We start from the raw sequence: 14591 nt of genomic DNA, 5'->3' as shown, positions 1-14591 counted from the left end.
CTCTCTCTCTCTCTCTCTCTTCACTTCTCATTTTCCTGGACTTTTGTAAACACCGAGCATGTACTCCTTACCTAATTTTCTGTCACTGGTATCCAGTGATAAATACCACTGGATACTGCATATATATAGTGGTAAATACCACTGGATACTGCATATATATAGTGGTAAATACCACTGGATATATGCAGATATAGACCAAACGAGACTAACGCTCTCGTTTGGTCTATATCTTAACACAGTGAATATATATTTGTGAGAATTTCCAAATGGAATTATTTAAAAATATAAGATACTGTATGGCCATTAGGATTTAGCGCTTCCTTCTGAATATATTATTTAAAAGTATATGATTGCTGATGGTACAATGACCTTTAGAAGGTTATTTCTTCAGGGAGGCAGTTGGTGGCTGCCCGTCCTGCGGTATAATAGCTGTCTTTTGTCTGTACACGAACTCCGTTGTCTTAATGCATAATAGTAAGCTTTTACGACAGCTCTTACCTTCCAAAGAGCCAAGAGAAGTTGAAGTTAGAGAAATCCCAACGCTATACCACACCTCGGTTATGATCCGTCTTACTCTGCTCTCTGAACCATCTAGAATTTAGAGATAGCATGGAGGAGGTTTATCTTAGTGTGTGTATAAATAAACTCGTGTGGGTCATCAGCGCAAGATGGTGGATCCTCGATCCTTCGTCTGCTGATAAATTAGACACATGTGCAACTCTTGGGTATCTTTATTGAGGAAACGTTTCGCCACACAGTGGCTTCATCAGTCCATACATAGGAGAAACTTGAAGAACAGGAGGAGAATGAGGTAATCAGTTCCTCAACCTTGAGTCGATGTGTTCAGTCCATCAATCTTGAGTAGAATACGGCATATCAGCGGAGAAGCAGCTTATAAACCGTATGGCAGGAGAGGTGCAGCAGTCATAGGTGGTGTCACATTTGTTCAATGTGGAAGTAGGTCGTGCCCAAGAATTAGGCAAGCGAAGAATTCCTAAGCATTAAGATCCCAAGAAGTTGCAGTGTCTGACAGGTTTGTAGATGAATGGTTCAGAGAACCGACATGTTGATAAATTAGACACATGTGCAACTCTTGGGTATCTTTATTGAGGAAACGTTTCGCCACACAGTGGCTTCATCAGTCCATGCCTAATTCTTCGGCACGACCTACTTCCACATTGAACAAATGTGACACCACCTATGACTGCTACACCTCTCCTGCCATACGGTTTATAAGCTGCTTCTCCGCTGATATGCCGTATTCTACTCAAGATTGATGGACTGAACACATCGACTCAAGGTTGAGGAACTGATTACCTCATTCTCCTCCTGTTCTTCAAGTTTCTCCTATGTATGGACTGATGAAGCCACTGTGTGGCGAAACGTTTCCTCAATAAAGATACCCAAGAGTTGCACATGTCTAATTTATCAACATGTCGGTTCTCTGAACCATTCATCTACAAACCTTCGTCTGCTGATGGCCGGACAGACGCACTTCCTATTTCTACTCACTTATATGCCACCTTAAAGTGTGGAACATAGTCAACGTGCGAGCATGCCAGCCTCTCTCTTTCTCAGTTTTGCAATCATTACAATAGAAAGAACTAGAGATACTAGACGTCTAGCACTCTTGAGTGTTTTCCACCAGTCGTACAGTCTCTTGCTTCTTTAAAGTCATGATAGTGTCGGATTTCACCGCAGGATATCCATCACTGAGCTCTGGGTGTTTAACATTCATTCCTATCCCAGCTCCTGTGCTTACGTCAGTGTGCGTTTAGAGAGATTGTTGTGTTACTTCTCTGTGGTGGATTCCTCAGGTGGGTGTTACCACACCATGATGGTAAATGGACCTCACAGAGGTAAACATCTCTCTTGTATTGTCGTACATATTTTCCCTTCGAGGAAGGAAGGGGAGGTTGTTGCCTTGGTGCTAGTTAAGGGCTTTTGATACCACAAAATTCAAGCTGCCTCTCCAGATGCATGGATAAAGCCGAATTATAACCAATTTATCAGGCTTAGTATAATCTCCACGGGATTAAAGCTTTCTAATATTAATATAATATATAATATTTATGTAAATCATTTTTTTTTGCTTCTCGTCTTCGCATAATCACGTGAACCAGCGGGATGATGTCGTTGTTATGCAATCCAGAACTTGAGAGAGAGAGCCGCGACGCCACGAGCTGAGACGATCGATCGTTCACATTCCGGGAGTTACTAAGACATGTGAACATGTTGCAACACTCAGCACTGCAGGGAAGAGAGGGAGAGAGAGATGACCATTATAGCTACACAGCCTCTCTCTCTCTCTCTCTCTCTCTCTCTCTCTCTCTCTCTCTCTCTCTCTCTCTCTCTCTCTCTCTCTCTCTCTCTCCCCCCTTCCCTGAGATAATGCTTTTTCATGAACTCAGTCGTTTACCTGGTGTACCTAGAGAAGGTTTCGGAGGTCAACGCCCCCGCGGCTTGGTCTGAGACCAGGCCTCATGGTGGGTCAGAGTCTGATCAACCAGGCTGTTACTGCTGGCCGCACGCAAGCTGACGTATGAACCACAGCCCGGTTGGTCAGGTACTGACTTTTGGTGCCTGTCCAGTGCCTTCTTTAAGACAGCCAGGGGTCTATTAGTAATCCCCCTTTTTGTATGCTGGTAGGCAGTTGAACAGTCTTGGACCCCTGACACTTATTGTGTTCTGAGAGTCAAAAACCAAACACACTTCATGAAGAAAATATTTTTGAAACTATAAGCGTCATCAATTTCCATAAAATAAAATAACTGAATCAGACAAGAAATGAAATTCATAATAATTCATAATAATCGTAAGCTATTATAATTATAATGAATTATCAAGTTCCAAAGGTTAATTACACTTTGCACCGAGAGTCTCATACACAAGTACACACTGTTTACCTGGAGTTTACCTGGAGAGAGTTCCGGGGGTCAACGCCCCAGCGCCCCGGTCTGTGACTGTACAATGTAGCAAATGTAACTTATTTTAGATCAGGGGTTGATGATGTAGCAGAGAGATGGACCATTGATGAAGGAATGTCAGTAATACACACAACAAGTATTAACACAGGCATGGCGTCAACAAGTATTTACAGAGGCATGGCGTCAACAAGCATTTACAGAGGCATGGCGTCAACAAGCATTTACAGAGGCATGGCGTCAACAACAAGTATTTACAGAGGACTGGCGTCAACAACAAGTATTTACAGAGGCATGGCGTCAACAACAAGTATTTACAGAGGCATGGCGTCAACAACAAGTATTTACAGAGGACTGGCGTCAACAACAAGTATTTACAGAGGCATGGCGTCAACAACAAGTATTTACAGAGGCATGGCGTCAACAACAAGTATTTACAGAGGCATGGCGTCAACAACAAGTATTTACAGAGGACTGGCGTCAACAACAAGTATTTACAGAGGCATGGCGTCAACAACAAGTATTTACAGAGGCATGGCGTCAACTACAAGCATTTACAGAGGCATGGCGTCAACAACAAGTATTTACAGAGGCATGGCGTCAACAACAAGTATTTACAGAGGCATGGCGTCAACAAGCATTTACAGAGGCATGGCGTCAACAACAAGTATTTACAGAGGCATGGCGTCAACTACAAGTATTTACAGAGGCATGGCGTCAACAACAAGTATTTACAGAGGCATGGCGTCAACTACAAGCATTTACAGAGGCATGGCGTCAACAACAAGTATTTACAGAGGCATGGCGTCAACAACAAGTATTTACAGAGGCATGGCGTCAACAACAAGTATTTACAGAGGCATGGCGTCAACTACAAGTATTTACAGAGGCATGGCGTCAACAACAAGTATTTACAGAGGCATGGCGTCAACTACAAGTATTTACAGAGGCATGGCGTCAACAACAAGTATTTACAGAGGCATGGCGTCAACAACAAGTATTTACAGAGGCATGGCGTCAACTACAAGTATTTACAGAGGCATGGCGTCAACAACAAGTATTTACAGAGGCATGGCGTCAACAACAAGTATTTACAGAGGCATGGCGTCAACTACAAGTATTTACAGAGGCATGGCGTCAACTACAAGTATTTACAGAGGCATGGCGTCAACAACAAGTATTTACAGAGGCATGGCGTCAACAACAAGTATTTACAGAGGCATGGCGTCAACAACAAGTATTTACAGAGGCATGGCGTCAACTACAAGTATTTACAGAGGCATGGCGTCAACAACAAGTATTTACAGAGGCATGGCGTCAACTACAAGTATTTACAGAGGCATGGCGTCAACAACAAGTATTTACAGAGGCATGGCGTCAACTACAAGTATTTACAGAGGCATGGCGTCAACTACAAGTATTTACAGAGGCATGGCGTCAACTACAAGTATTTACAGAGGCATGGCGTCAACTACAAGTATTTACAGAGGCATGGCGTCAACAACAAGTATTTACAGAGGCATGGCGTCAACTACAAGTATTTACAGAGGCATGGCGTCAACTACAAGTATTTACAGATGCATGGCGTCAACTACAAGTATTTACAGAGGCATGGCGTCAACTACAAGTATTTACAGATGCATGGCGTCAACTACAAGTATTTACAGAGGCATGGCGTCAACTACAAGTATTTACAGAGGCATGGCGTCAACAACAAGTATTTACAGAGGCATGGCGTCAACTACAAGTATTTACAGAGGCATGGCGTCAACTACAAGTATTTACAGAGGCATGGCGTCAACAACAAGTATTTACAGAGGCATGGCGTCAACTACAAGTATTTACAGAGGCATGGCGTCAACTACAAGTATTTACAGATGCATGGCGTCAACTACAAGTATTTACAGAGGCATGGCGTCAACTACAAGTATTTACAGAGGCATGGCGTCAACTACAAGTATTTACAGAGGCATGGCGTCAACTACAAGTATTTACAGATGCATGGCGTCAACTACAAGTATTTACAGAGGCATGGCGTCAACTACAAGTATTTACAGAGGCATGGCGTCAACAACAAGTATTTACAGAGGCATGGCGTCAACTACAAGTATTTACAGAGGCATGGCGTCAACTACAAGTATTTACAGAGGCATGGCGTCAACAACAAGTATTTACAGAGGCATGGCGTCAACTACAAGTATTTACAGAGGCATGGCGTCAACTACAAGTATTTACAGATGCATGGCGTCAACTACAAGTATTTACAGAGGCATGGCGTCAACTACAAGTATTTACAGAGGCATGGCGTCAACTACAAGTATTTACAGAGGCATGGCGTCAACTACAAGTATTTACAGATGCATGGCGTCAACTACAAGTATTTACAGAGGCATGGCGTCAACTACAAGTATTTACAGAGGCATGGCGTCAACAACAAGTATTTACAGAGGCATGGCGTCAACTACAAGTATTTACAGAGGCATGGCGTCAACTACAAGTATTTACAGAGGCATGGCGTCAACTACAAGTATTTACAGAGGCATGGCGTCAACTACAAGTATTTACAGAGGCATGGCGTCAACTACAAGTATTTACAGAGGCATGGCGTCAACTACAAGTATTTACAGAGGCATGGCGTCAACTACAAGTATTTACAGATGCATGGCGTCAACTACAAGTATTTACAGAGGCATGGCGTCAACTACAAGTATTTACAGAGGCATGGCGTCAACTACAAGTATTTACAGAGGCATGGCGTCAACTACAAGTATTTACAGATGCATGGCGTCAACTACAAGTATTTACAGAGGCATGGCGTCAACTACAAGTATTTACAGATGCATGGCGTCAACTACAAGTATTTACAGAGGCATGGCGTCAACTACAAGTATTTACAGAGGCATGGCGTCAACTACAAGTATTTACAGAGGCATGGCGTCAACTACAAGTATTTACAGAGGCATGGCGTCAACTACAAGTATTTACAGAGGCATGGCGTCAACTACAAGTATTTACAGAGGCATGGCGTCAACTACAAGTATTTACAGAGGCATGGCGTCAACTACAAGTATTTACAGATGCATGGCGTCAACTACAAGTATTTACAGAGGCATGGCGTCAACTACAAGTATTTACAGATGCATGGCGTCAACTACAAGTATTTACAGAGGCATGGCGTCAACTACAAGTATTTACAGAGGCATGGCGTCAACTACAAGTATTTACAGAGGCATGGCGTCAACTACAAGTATTTACAGAGGCATGGCGTCAATAACATCAAGCGGTACAGATGTAGAGAAGATAAATGGTGTGTCACACAACTCCTGAAGATCTGCTACATCATAAGAGAAGGTGGACAACACAGTGACCAGCCTCGCTCACAATTATCTTCACTCTCTTTCCTCCTCCAAAGATGAAGTAACGTGTGTGTGTGTGTGTGTGTGTGTGTGTACTCACGTATTTGTACTCACCTATTTGTGGTTGCAGGGGTCGAGTCCTAGCTCCTGGCCCCGCCTCTTCACCGGTTGCTACTAGGCCCTCTCTCTCCCCGCTCCATGAGCTTTATCAAACCTCGTCTTAAAACTGTGTATGGTTCCTGCCTCCACTACGTCATTTTCTAGGCTATTCCACTGCCTTACAACTCTATGACTGAAGAAATACTTCCTACTGTGTGTGTGTGTGTGTGTGCTCACCTAGTTGTACTCACCTAGTTGATTTTGCAGGGGTCGAGTCCAAGCTCCTGGCCCAGCCTCTTCACTGGTCGCTACTAGGTCACTCTCCCTGAACCGTGAGCTTTATCATACCTCTGCTTAAAGCTATGTATGGATCCTGCCTCCACTACATCGCTTCTCAAACTATTCCACTTCCTGACTACTCTGTGGCTCATTTCCCTTAACCTCTCCTCGTAGGACATACCTCATAGCTCTGGAACTAGTCTTGTTGCAAACCTTTGCACTTTCTCTAGTTTCTTCACATGCTTGGCTAGGTGTGGGTTCCAAACTAGTGCCGCATACTCCAATATGGGCCTAACGTACACGGTGTACACGGTCCTGAACGATTCCTTATTAAGATGTCGGAATGCTGTTCTGAGGTTTGCTAGGCGCCCATATGTTGCAGCAGTTATTTGGTTGATGTGCGCTTCAGGAGATGTGCCTGGTGTTATACTCACCCCAAGATCTTTTTCCTTGAGTGAGGTTTGTAGTCTCTTGCCCTCCTCGACTGTGTGTGTGTGTGTGTGTGTGTGTGTGTGTGTGTGTGTGTGTGTGTGTGTGTGTATGTGTGTGTTGAAGGGGGTTGAGAGGTTTTAAAAGATAATAGTAAGAGATAGTGACTTTTGGATTAAAAGGTAATACTGGCTGGTAAGCAGATGTCGTTGTTGCCGTGGCGGCTGAGGTGATAGTAACTGTAGTGATGAGAACTGAGACAGTATTGGGTGATGGATGGGGCAGTAGTGGTGTATATACACTGAGTTTACATTAATCCCTCTCATAGATATTTAAGATTTCTTGACTGTTGGTGAATACGTAACATACAGCGTCGAAGACCCACTTGTAGTCGACAGGCTTCAAATCCAATTAGCCAGTTTACTACAAATCTCTGCTTAGATTCATTTTTCCCCCTGACTACTGTAACCCCACCACCACCACCACCACCTGCAGTACTCGCTAGGGCCTCCTACAGCCATTACCAAACACCAGCAGCGCTGATGGCAAATGGCTGTCACCTGTTCTAATGTTTAGCTTCGACGTGATACAGCAACAATATCGTTTTCCTCTTGAGGTAACTTCGACGCAACGCTCTGATTGATGACGAGCATACTGTTGCACACATCTCGATTGCAAGACTGACGTGTTTATAGTGAGAGAGAGAGAGAGAGAGAGAGAGAGAAGCGTTTTGTAGCCAGACTGATGGCGTGTGTGTGTAGGCTACTCTCAGAAGCATTGCAAGTCACATTAGTGAGAACAGTTTCCTATTTACGAGCTTAAGTTTAAACTATTTAATTGTACAACTACGCGAGCGTTCGATGCAATTATACGACGTCAGTGACAGGAAGCCTGGCAACGATAGTGATGCTCTGAATGATTACCAGGAAATATATATATATCAACAATGTATCGCTTAAATCTTTTGTACCATATTATGTAACAGAATATACCTATTGGTAAAAATGACTGAAAAGATGGCTTGGTATGAGAGGAGAGAAGACAAGAGAAAGAATTATAGTGTACATACACCAGAAATATTCCCGATAAAGTTATGAGGATGGGAGAAAGAAGAGAGTAGGAATACAGAGGAGTAAGTGAATTACAAAGGCAAGAGAAGGTGTGGATTAAGTGTCACGGAATAACGGCATCACAACACTCTGAGGGCGGCCACCAGACACGCCCTGAGATGGCCCAGTTTCCTGCGGGTGGAGCACCACGCACAACCACCTTCAGAAGGAAAGGTAACATACAGCTCTGAAACATGTACGTCAGTAGTGTTAACAGCATGAAGCTGTGTGTTGGAGGATGTTATGACATGTGTTGTATGTGGAATATATGGTGAGATGGTCAATGATTCGTCCAACAACAGGAGCCTGACACCAGGATACCTCGTTACTGTTAATTACTCAGACGACTAAGACTTCGGTACCTATTGCCAAGACCTCAGTCGACTAGCACCTAGGTACCTATTTACTGCTAAGACTTTAGGCGACTAACACTGAGGTACCTATATGCTGCTTAGTTTTCAGGGTATTTGTAGTTACGAAAAGCTTAAAAAAAAAATTCAGTAGGTGAAAAGAGGGAAACAAGGATAAGGAAACATGCCCAGACGTTTCGACCAACCGGTTATTGAACCCAGGTCATTACCATTGTGTGAGGACTACTGTAACCACCAAGAGGCGGTATGCTGCGTAGAGCTCCTGGGCTTAATAATCTGTGTGATAGTGATTAAAAGCTCTTCATTAAAGGAATTGGAGCTATCCTCCCCTTCGGATCAAACCTGCTGACCTCTTATTCCCCAGACGCTGTAGGAACCCACAGTAGCGCCAGGGGGACGCCACAGTGATGTCAGTGGGGAACCCACAGTAAGTAGACTGTGACGTCACCTGACCATGACACGTGGGGGTTGGGGAGGGGTGTTTCCGTGAAGGAAGGTGGAAGAGGAAGGAGTAGAGAGAGAGATGACGTAGAGGAAGGTAAGGGATTAGCGAAAGCAGAGATGCGAAGATGTGGACAGGAGATGCGATGTGGACAGAAAATGTAGGCAGTAGACGCATTAAACAGGACAAAGGAAGCTATTGACAGCTATAAGACCTTCGTGTTCACCATGAAAATGGTTGACCCAACGAATATTTACCTCCTGTAGCATCCTCGACCCAGCAGCTGCACCTCAACCAAGCGCTTCATTATTGAATTAATTTTGTTAACTGATGTCAACCAAACGACAACTTTGGTTGCACTTACTGTGTTCTTTTCGCTTCGCTCACTTCCCTAGTTTAGTTACGAATGAAGATACTTGTTAGAGCATACATATACATACGCTGGGCCCAAGATTTTTGGAACAGAATGTTGCATATGAAAAGAGTTTAGCAAATACAGAGTAAAGACCTTGATTTTAAATTGAATGCAGTATGATCATCTAATGCATAGACTGAGCACCTGCCATCCAGACTGAGCACCTGCCATCCAGACTGAGCACCTGCCATCCAGACTGAGCACCTGCCATCCAGACTGAGCACCTGCCATCCAGACTGAGCACCTGCCATCCAGATTGAGCACCTGCCATCCAGACTGAGCACCCGCCATCCAGACTGAGCACCTGCCATCCAGACTGAGCACCTGCCATCCAAACTGAGCACCTGCCATCCAGACTGAGCACCTGCCATCCAGACTGAGCACCCGCCATCCAGACTGAGCACCTGCCATCCAGACTGAGCACCTGCCATCCAGACTGAGCACCTGCCATCCAGACTGAGCACCCGTCATCCAGACTGAGCACCTGCCATCCAAACTGAGCACCTGCCATCCAGACTGAGCACCTGCCATCCAGACTGAGCACCTGCCATCCAGACTGAGCACCTGCCATCCAGACTGAGCACCTGCCATCCAGACTGAGCACCTGTCATCCAGACTGAGCACCTGCCATCCAGACTGACCACCTGCCATGTAGACTGACCACCTGCCATGTACACTGAGCACCTGCCATGTACACTGAGCACCTGTCATGCAGACTGAGCACCTGCCATCCAGACTGAGCACCTGCCATCTAGACTGACCACCTGCCATCCAGACTGAGCACCTGCCACCCAGACTGAGCACCTGCCATCCAGACTGAGCACCTGCCATTCAGACTGAGCACCTGCCACCCAGACTGAGCACCTGCCACCCAGACTAAGCACCTGCCATCCAGACTGAGCACCTGCCATCCAAACTGACCACCTGCCATGTACACTGAGCACCTGTCATGCAGACTGAGCACCTGCCATCCAGACTGACCACCTGCCATATACACTGAGCACCTGTCATGCAGACTGAGCACCTGCCATCCAGACTGAGCACCTGCCATGTAGATTGAGCACCTGTCATGTAGACTGAGCACCTGTTATACAGACTGAACACCTAATTAGCAAAATCATCGAACCTTCCAAAGTCAGCATAGACGCGCAAATGTTCTGAAGAGAGCAACATACTCTTAATTTCCATCCAAGAACACCTTTGCTTTCCCAGAACACCTGTGTATTCTCACAACACCTGTGTACTCTTTGGAAACTTCTACCATATCAAAATTATATATATTTTCTTTCATCAAATTCGTGTGGATTTTTTTTTTCTCTGCGTTTCTGTTTGTTTTTTGTTTTTTTTTTTGTTTTGTTTTCTTTCGTGCGCATCGCGTTGTTCAGCTGTTACTTTTTGTTTTGGTATACGGAATCACCTGTGAGGTTTTAAGCATCATCCTTCACACTGATTCCACAGGGAGAGGAGTTCCCAGGTGAGGATTCTAAAAACGAATTCTCCAGAGTAATCCCCACAGAAATCTCCAGTGTAATCTCCAGAGTAATTCCCACGGGAACAGAAATCCTAAGGTTAGAACTCCTTCAGGTACTGGAATACCTATACGAGAAGGAGATTTACAAGGTCGGGGATCCCTGAGCAAGGACTCGTAGCAGCGAAATTCCTCTCTGAACGATGAGGATACACAAAGGAAGAGGGATACCTAGTACCGAGTTTAACCTAGAGCTTTGATGTGAAGGTAACGTCCAGCTCTCCGCTCACCACAACGACGTCAAGCAAAATGTGGCCACAGAGTCAAGCTCTAATCTTAATGTAAACTTAGAGCAACAAGGCTCTGACTCGCTGCAGTTTCCCATATTTTAGAGAAAAGATTTTCTCGATCCCCAACAACGATAGCCGGTAGGAGGAAGTGGCAGTAAGTGGGAATATTGGAGGCAAAAGGGACGAGAGTAAAGGAGTAAGTAAAGAGAGGAATAGAGCATAGTAAGTGAAAATAAAGATCATTTTTTTAGGCAACACTGGCCAGTATGTCTCGCACTCCATCCTGAGCACAATATACAGACACTTGTTTATAGGTGCACACTGTGTGAGGATAATTTTAAGAAGAGACAGTGAAGCAGGTCAACATAAGAACATAAAAAAATGGCCGAACACTGCTGTATTCCTAGTTGAGTTACCGATGTTGATCCCTAGCTCTTGATCCTGTAGCTGAGCAATTAACAGCAGTTTTGAGGAGTTTGGATGAGCTCTCGATCCCTTCTGGACTCTTACCAACCCGCGACTTAAAACTTTTCTTCGACTTCGTCCTTCTGTTATATTTACTTCCGAACCGGTGTCTGGAGTCGACCTTGTACCGACCTCTTCTGCACTGCAACCTACCGACCTTCCATTTCATTACTACGCGGAAGGCCTCGGTTAGAGCTGCAGGTTATATGACTCAGACCCGCCTCAGGAAACACTTGTCCTGTTTCCTGACAAACCTATACTAACTATTCGCAATTGCGGTTCTTAATGCGTCTTTTTAAACCGTTCGGTTTAAATCTAATTTTCCTCTTGGTCCTGTTGCGTGGAGGAAAGAGGATTCCGGAACATTTTCTATTGAAATTAATATATTTCTGTCTCCAGTACTTAGTCATCTGCCTCATTCCTCTTTTGTAGTACAAGGAGACTGAAATACTTGTGTGTGTGTGTGTGTACTCACCTAGTTGTACTCACCTAGTTGAGGTTGCAGGGGTCGAGTCCAAGCTCCTGGCCCCGCCTCTTCACTGGTCGCTACTAGGTCACTCTCCCTGAACCGTGAGCTTTATCATACCTCTGCTTAAAGCTATGTATGGATCCTGCCTCCACTACATCGCTTCCTAAACTATTCCACTTACTGACTACTCTGCGGCTGAAGAAATACTTCCTAACATCCCTGTGATTCATCTGTGTCTTCAACTTCCAACTGTGTCCCCTTGTTGCTGTGTCCCATCTCTGGAACATTGCCTTTGTGTGTGTGTGTGTGTGTGTGTGTGTGTGTGTGTGTGTGTGTGTGTGTGTGTGTGTGTGTGTGTGTGTAAGCATATATATGTGTGTAAGCATGTGTCTTTTCTAGTGCTTGTGTCTGTTTGTGTACTGTTCGCCTGTGTAAATGTGTACGTCCTTTAAGACGCGCTTTTATGTCCGTGTAGACTTGTACTCCTCTGAAAACATGTACGCTCTTGTAGACGCGCGTATACGCCCGTGTATACACGTGCGTATACAAGCTGGAGCCTCCGGTGGTGGGCGGAGCACAGTGAAAGTCGGCAGCGTTGCCTGTTGCTTTTATCGGAGGATCGTCAGTATTCTTCCAGCGGCGAAGCTGTGCCGTCCTGAGTGCTTGTTGCCACCGCCACCACTGCAACTACCACTGTGAGTTATCGCCCACTTTGCCGGAGTTGAATGCAAGTCACGGAGGAGGAGGTGGTGGAGGAGGAAGAGGTGAAGGAGGAGGTGGAGGAGGAGGAGGTGGAGGTGGAGGAGGAGGAGGAGGAAGGCTGCCTGGTGAAAGTGGAAGCTTTCCAAGATATGGCTGCAAGGAGAGTGGCCTTGCGTCATGCCTTGGCGAGGACGTCCCGTCCCTTGGTGTCTCACCTGGCGAGGCCGTCCCTCGGTCTCTCACCTGGCGAGGCAGTCCCTCGGTCTCTCACCTGGAGAGGCCGTCCCTCGGTCTCTCACCTGGCGAGGCCGTCCCTCGGTGTCTCACCTGGCGAGGCCGTCCCTCGGTCTCTCACCTGGCGAGGCCGTCCCTCGGTCTCTCACCTGGCGAGGCAGTCCCTCGGTCTCTCACCTGGCGAGGCCGTCCCTCGGTCTCTCACCTGGCGAGGCCGTCCCTCGGTCTCCCACTTCGAGGGCATCGCGACTTTCTTAATGGTGAACGGCCGCACGTTCTCGCACCCCCAGTGATGAACGCTCACGTTGGAACATTGCTTGACCTTCCCCGGTCACCTTCTTGCTAGTCTCATCGCGGCCTTGTTTTTATTTGCTCTTAGATATGCACTTTTAGTAAGTTAGAAAATCGAGTTTCAACGCCACCATCGGACGGAATACAACGGATGTTTATTGTGCACTGATAACTGTTGACTGTCGCCTCTAACAGGAAATAGTGTTACTGTTCTGTGTTGATGCTGCTGTTTCTGCTGCTACTGTTTATACTGCTGTTGCTGCTACAGTTTATGCTGCTGTTGCTGCTACTGTTCATGCTGCTGTCGCTACTACTGTTTATGCTGCTGTCGCTACTACTGTTTATGTTGCTGTCGCTACTACTGTTTATGCTGCTGTCGCTACTACTGTTTATGCTGCTGTCGCTACCACTGTTTATGCTGCTGTCGCTACTACTGTTTATGCTGCTGTCGCTACTACTGTTTATGCTGCTGTCGCTACTACTGTTTATGTTGCTGTCGCTACTACTGTTTATGCTGCTGTCGCTACTACTGTTTATGCTGCTGTCGCTACCACTGTTTATGCTGCTGTCGCTACTACTGTTTATGCTGCTGTCGCTACTACTGTTTATGCTGCTGTCGCTACTACTGTTTATGCTGCTGTCGCTACTACTGTTTATGCTGTTGCTGCTTGATCTGTGTAATCATCAGCATTGTTATGGCTATAAACATCATAAGCATCATAATTTCATCACATCAAATAATAATAATAATAACAATAATAATATCAAATAATAACCATCAGCATAATCACATTATCATCATTAAATACTAGTATCATGATTGTCAACCTAATTATTAGCTAACATTCAGCTGGGGGTTCTAAGTCAACGTTTTACATCGTCTTGACAAGAATAATGAGGTAAACAAGGTGACCTCTTGAGTGTGTGGTGCAACTTGGAGTCACTATCATGGTCACACATACGCTAGTTATTGTGTATCCTGTACCTACTGTGGTCATACACACACACTAGGTACCTACTGTGGTCATACACACACACTAGGTACCTACTGTGGTCATACACACACACTAGGTACCTACTGTGGTCATACACACACACTAGGTACCTACTGTGGTCATACACACACACTAGGTACCTACTGTGGTCATACACACACACTAGGTACCTACTGTGGTCATACACACACACTAGGTACCTACTGTGGTCATACACACACACTAGGTACCTACTGTGGTCATACACACACAC

General features: G+C 45.4%; 1 protein-coding gene across 2 annotated transcripts in view; it reads left to right on the top strand.

Moving 5' to 3' along the window:
• LOC128695207 (uncharacterized) overlaps positions 1-14591 on the top strand; it is a 145249-nt gene that overhangs the window by 6449 nt on the left and 124209 nt on the right. The window contains exon 1 of one of the 2 annotated variants that reach the window (XM_070091310.1): positions 12741-12811. The exons of the other annotated variant lie outside the window; for it this stretch is intronic. The gene's annotated coding sequence lies outside the window, so the exon portion shown is untranslated. Of the gene's footprint in view, positions 1-12740; positions 12812-14591 lie in introns of those variants that run through there. 2 annotated transcript variants of the gene reach the window in all.

The sequence above is a fragment of the Cherax quadricarinatus genome, chromosome 35 (genome assembly GCF_038502225.1).
Source record: "Cherax quadricarinatus isolate ZL_2023a chromosome 35, ASM3850222v1, whole genome shotgun sequence".
Taxonomy (NCBI): Eukaryota; Metazoa; Arthropoda; class Malacostraca; order Decapoda; family Parastacidae; genus Cherax; species Cherax quadricarinatus.
This window is presented reverse-complemented; position numbering and strand designations above follow the sequence as displayed.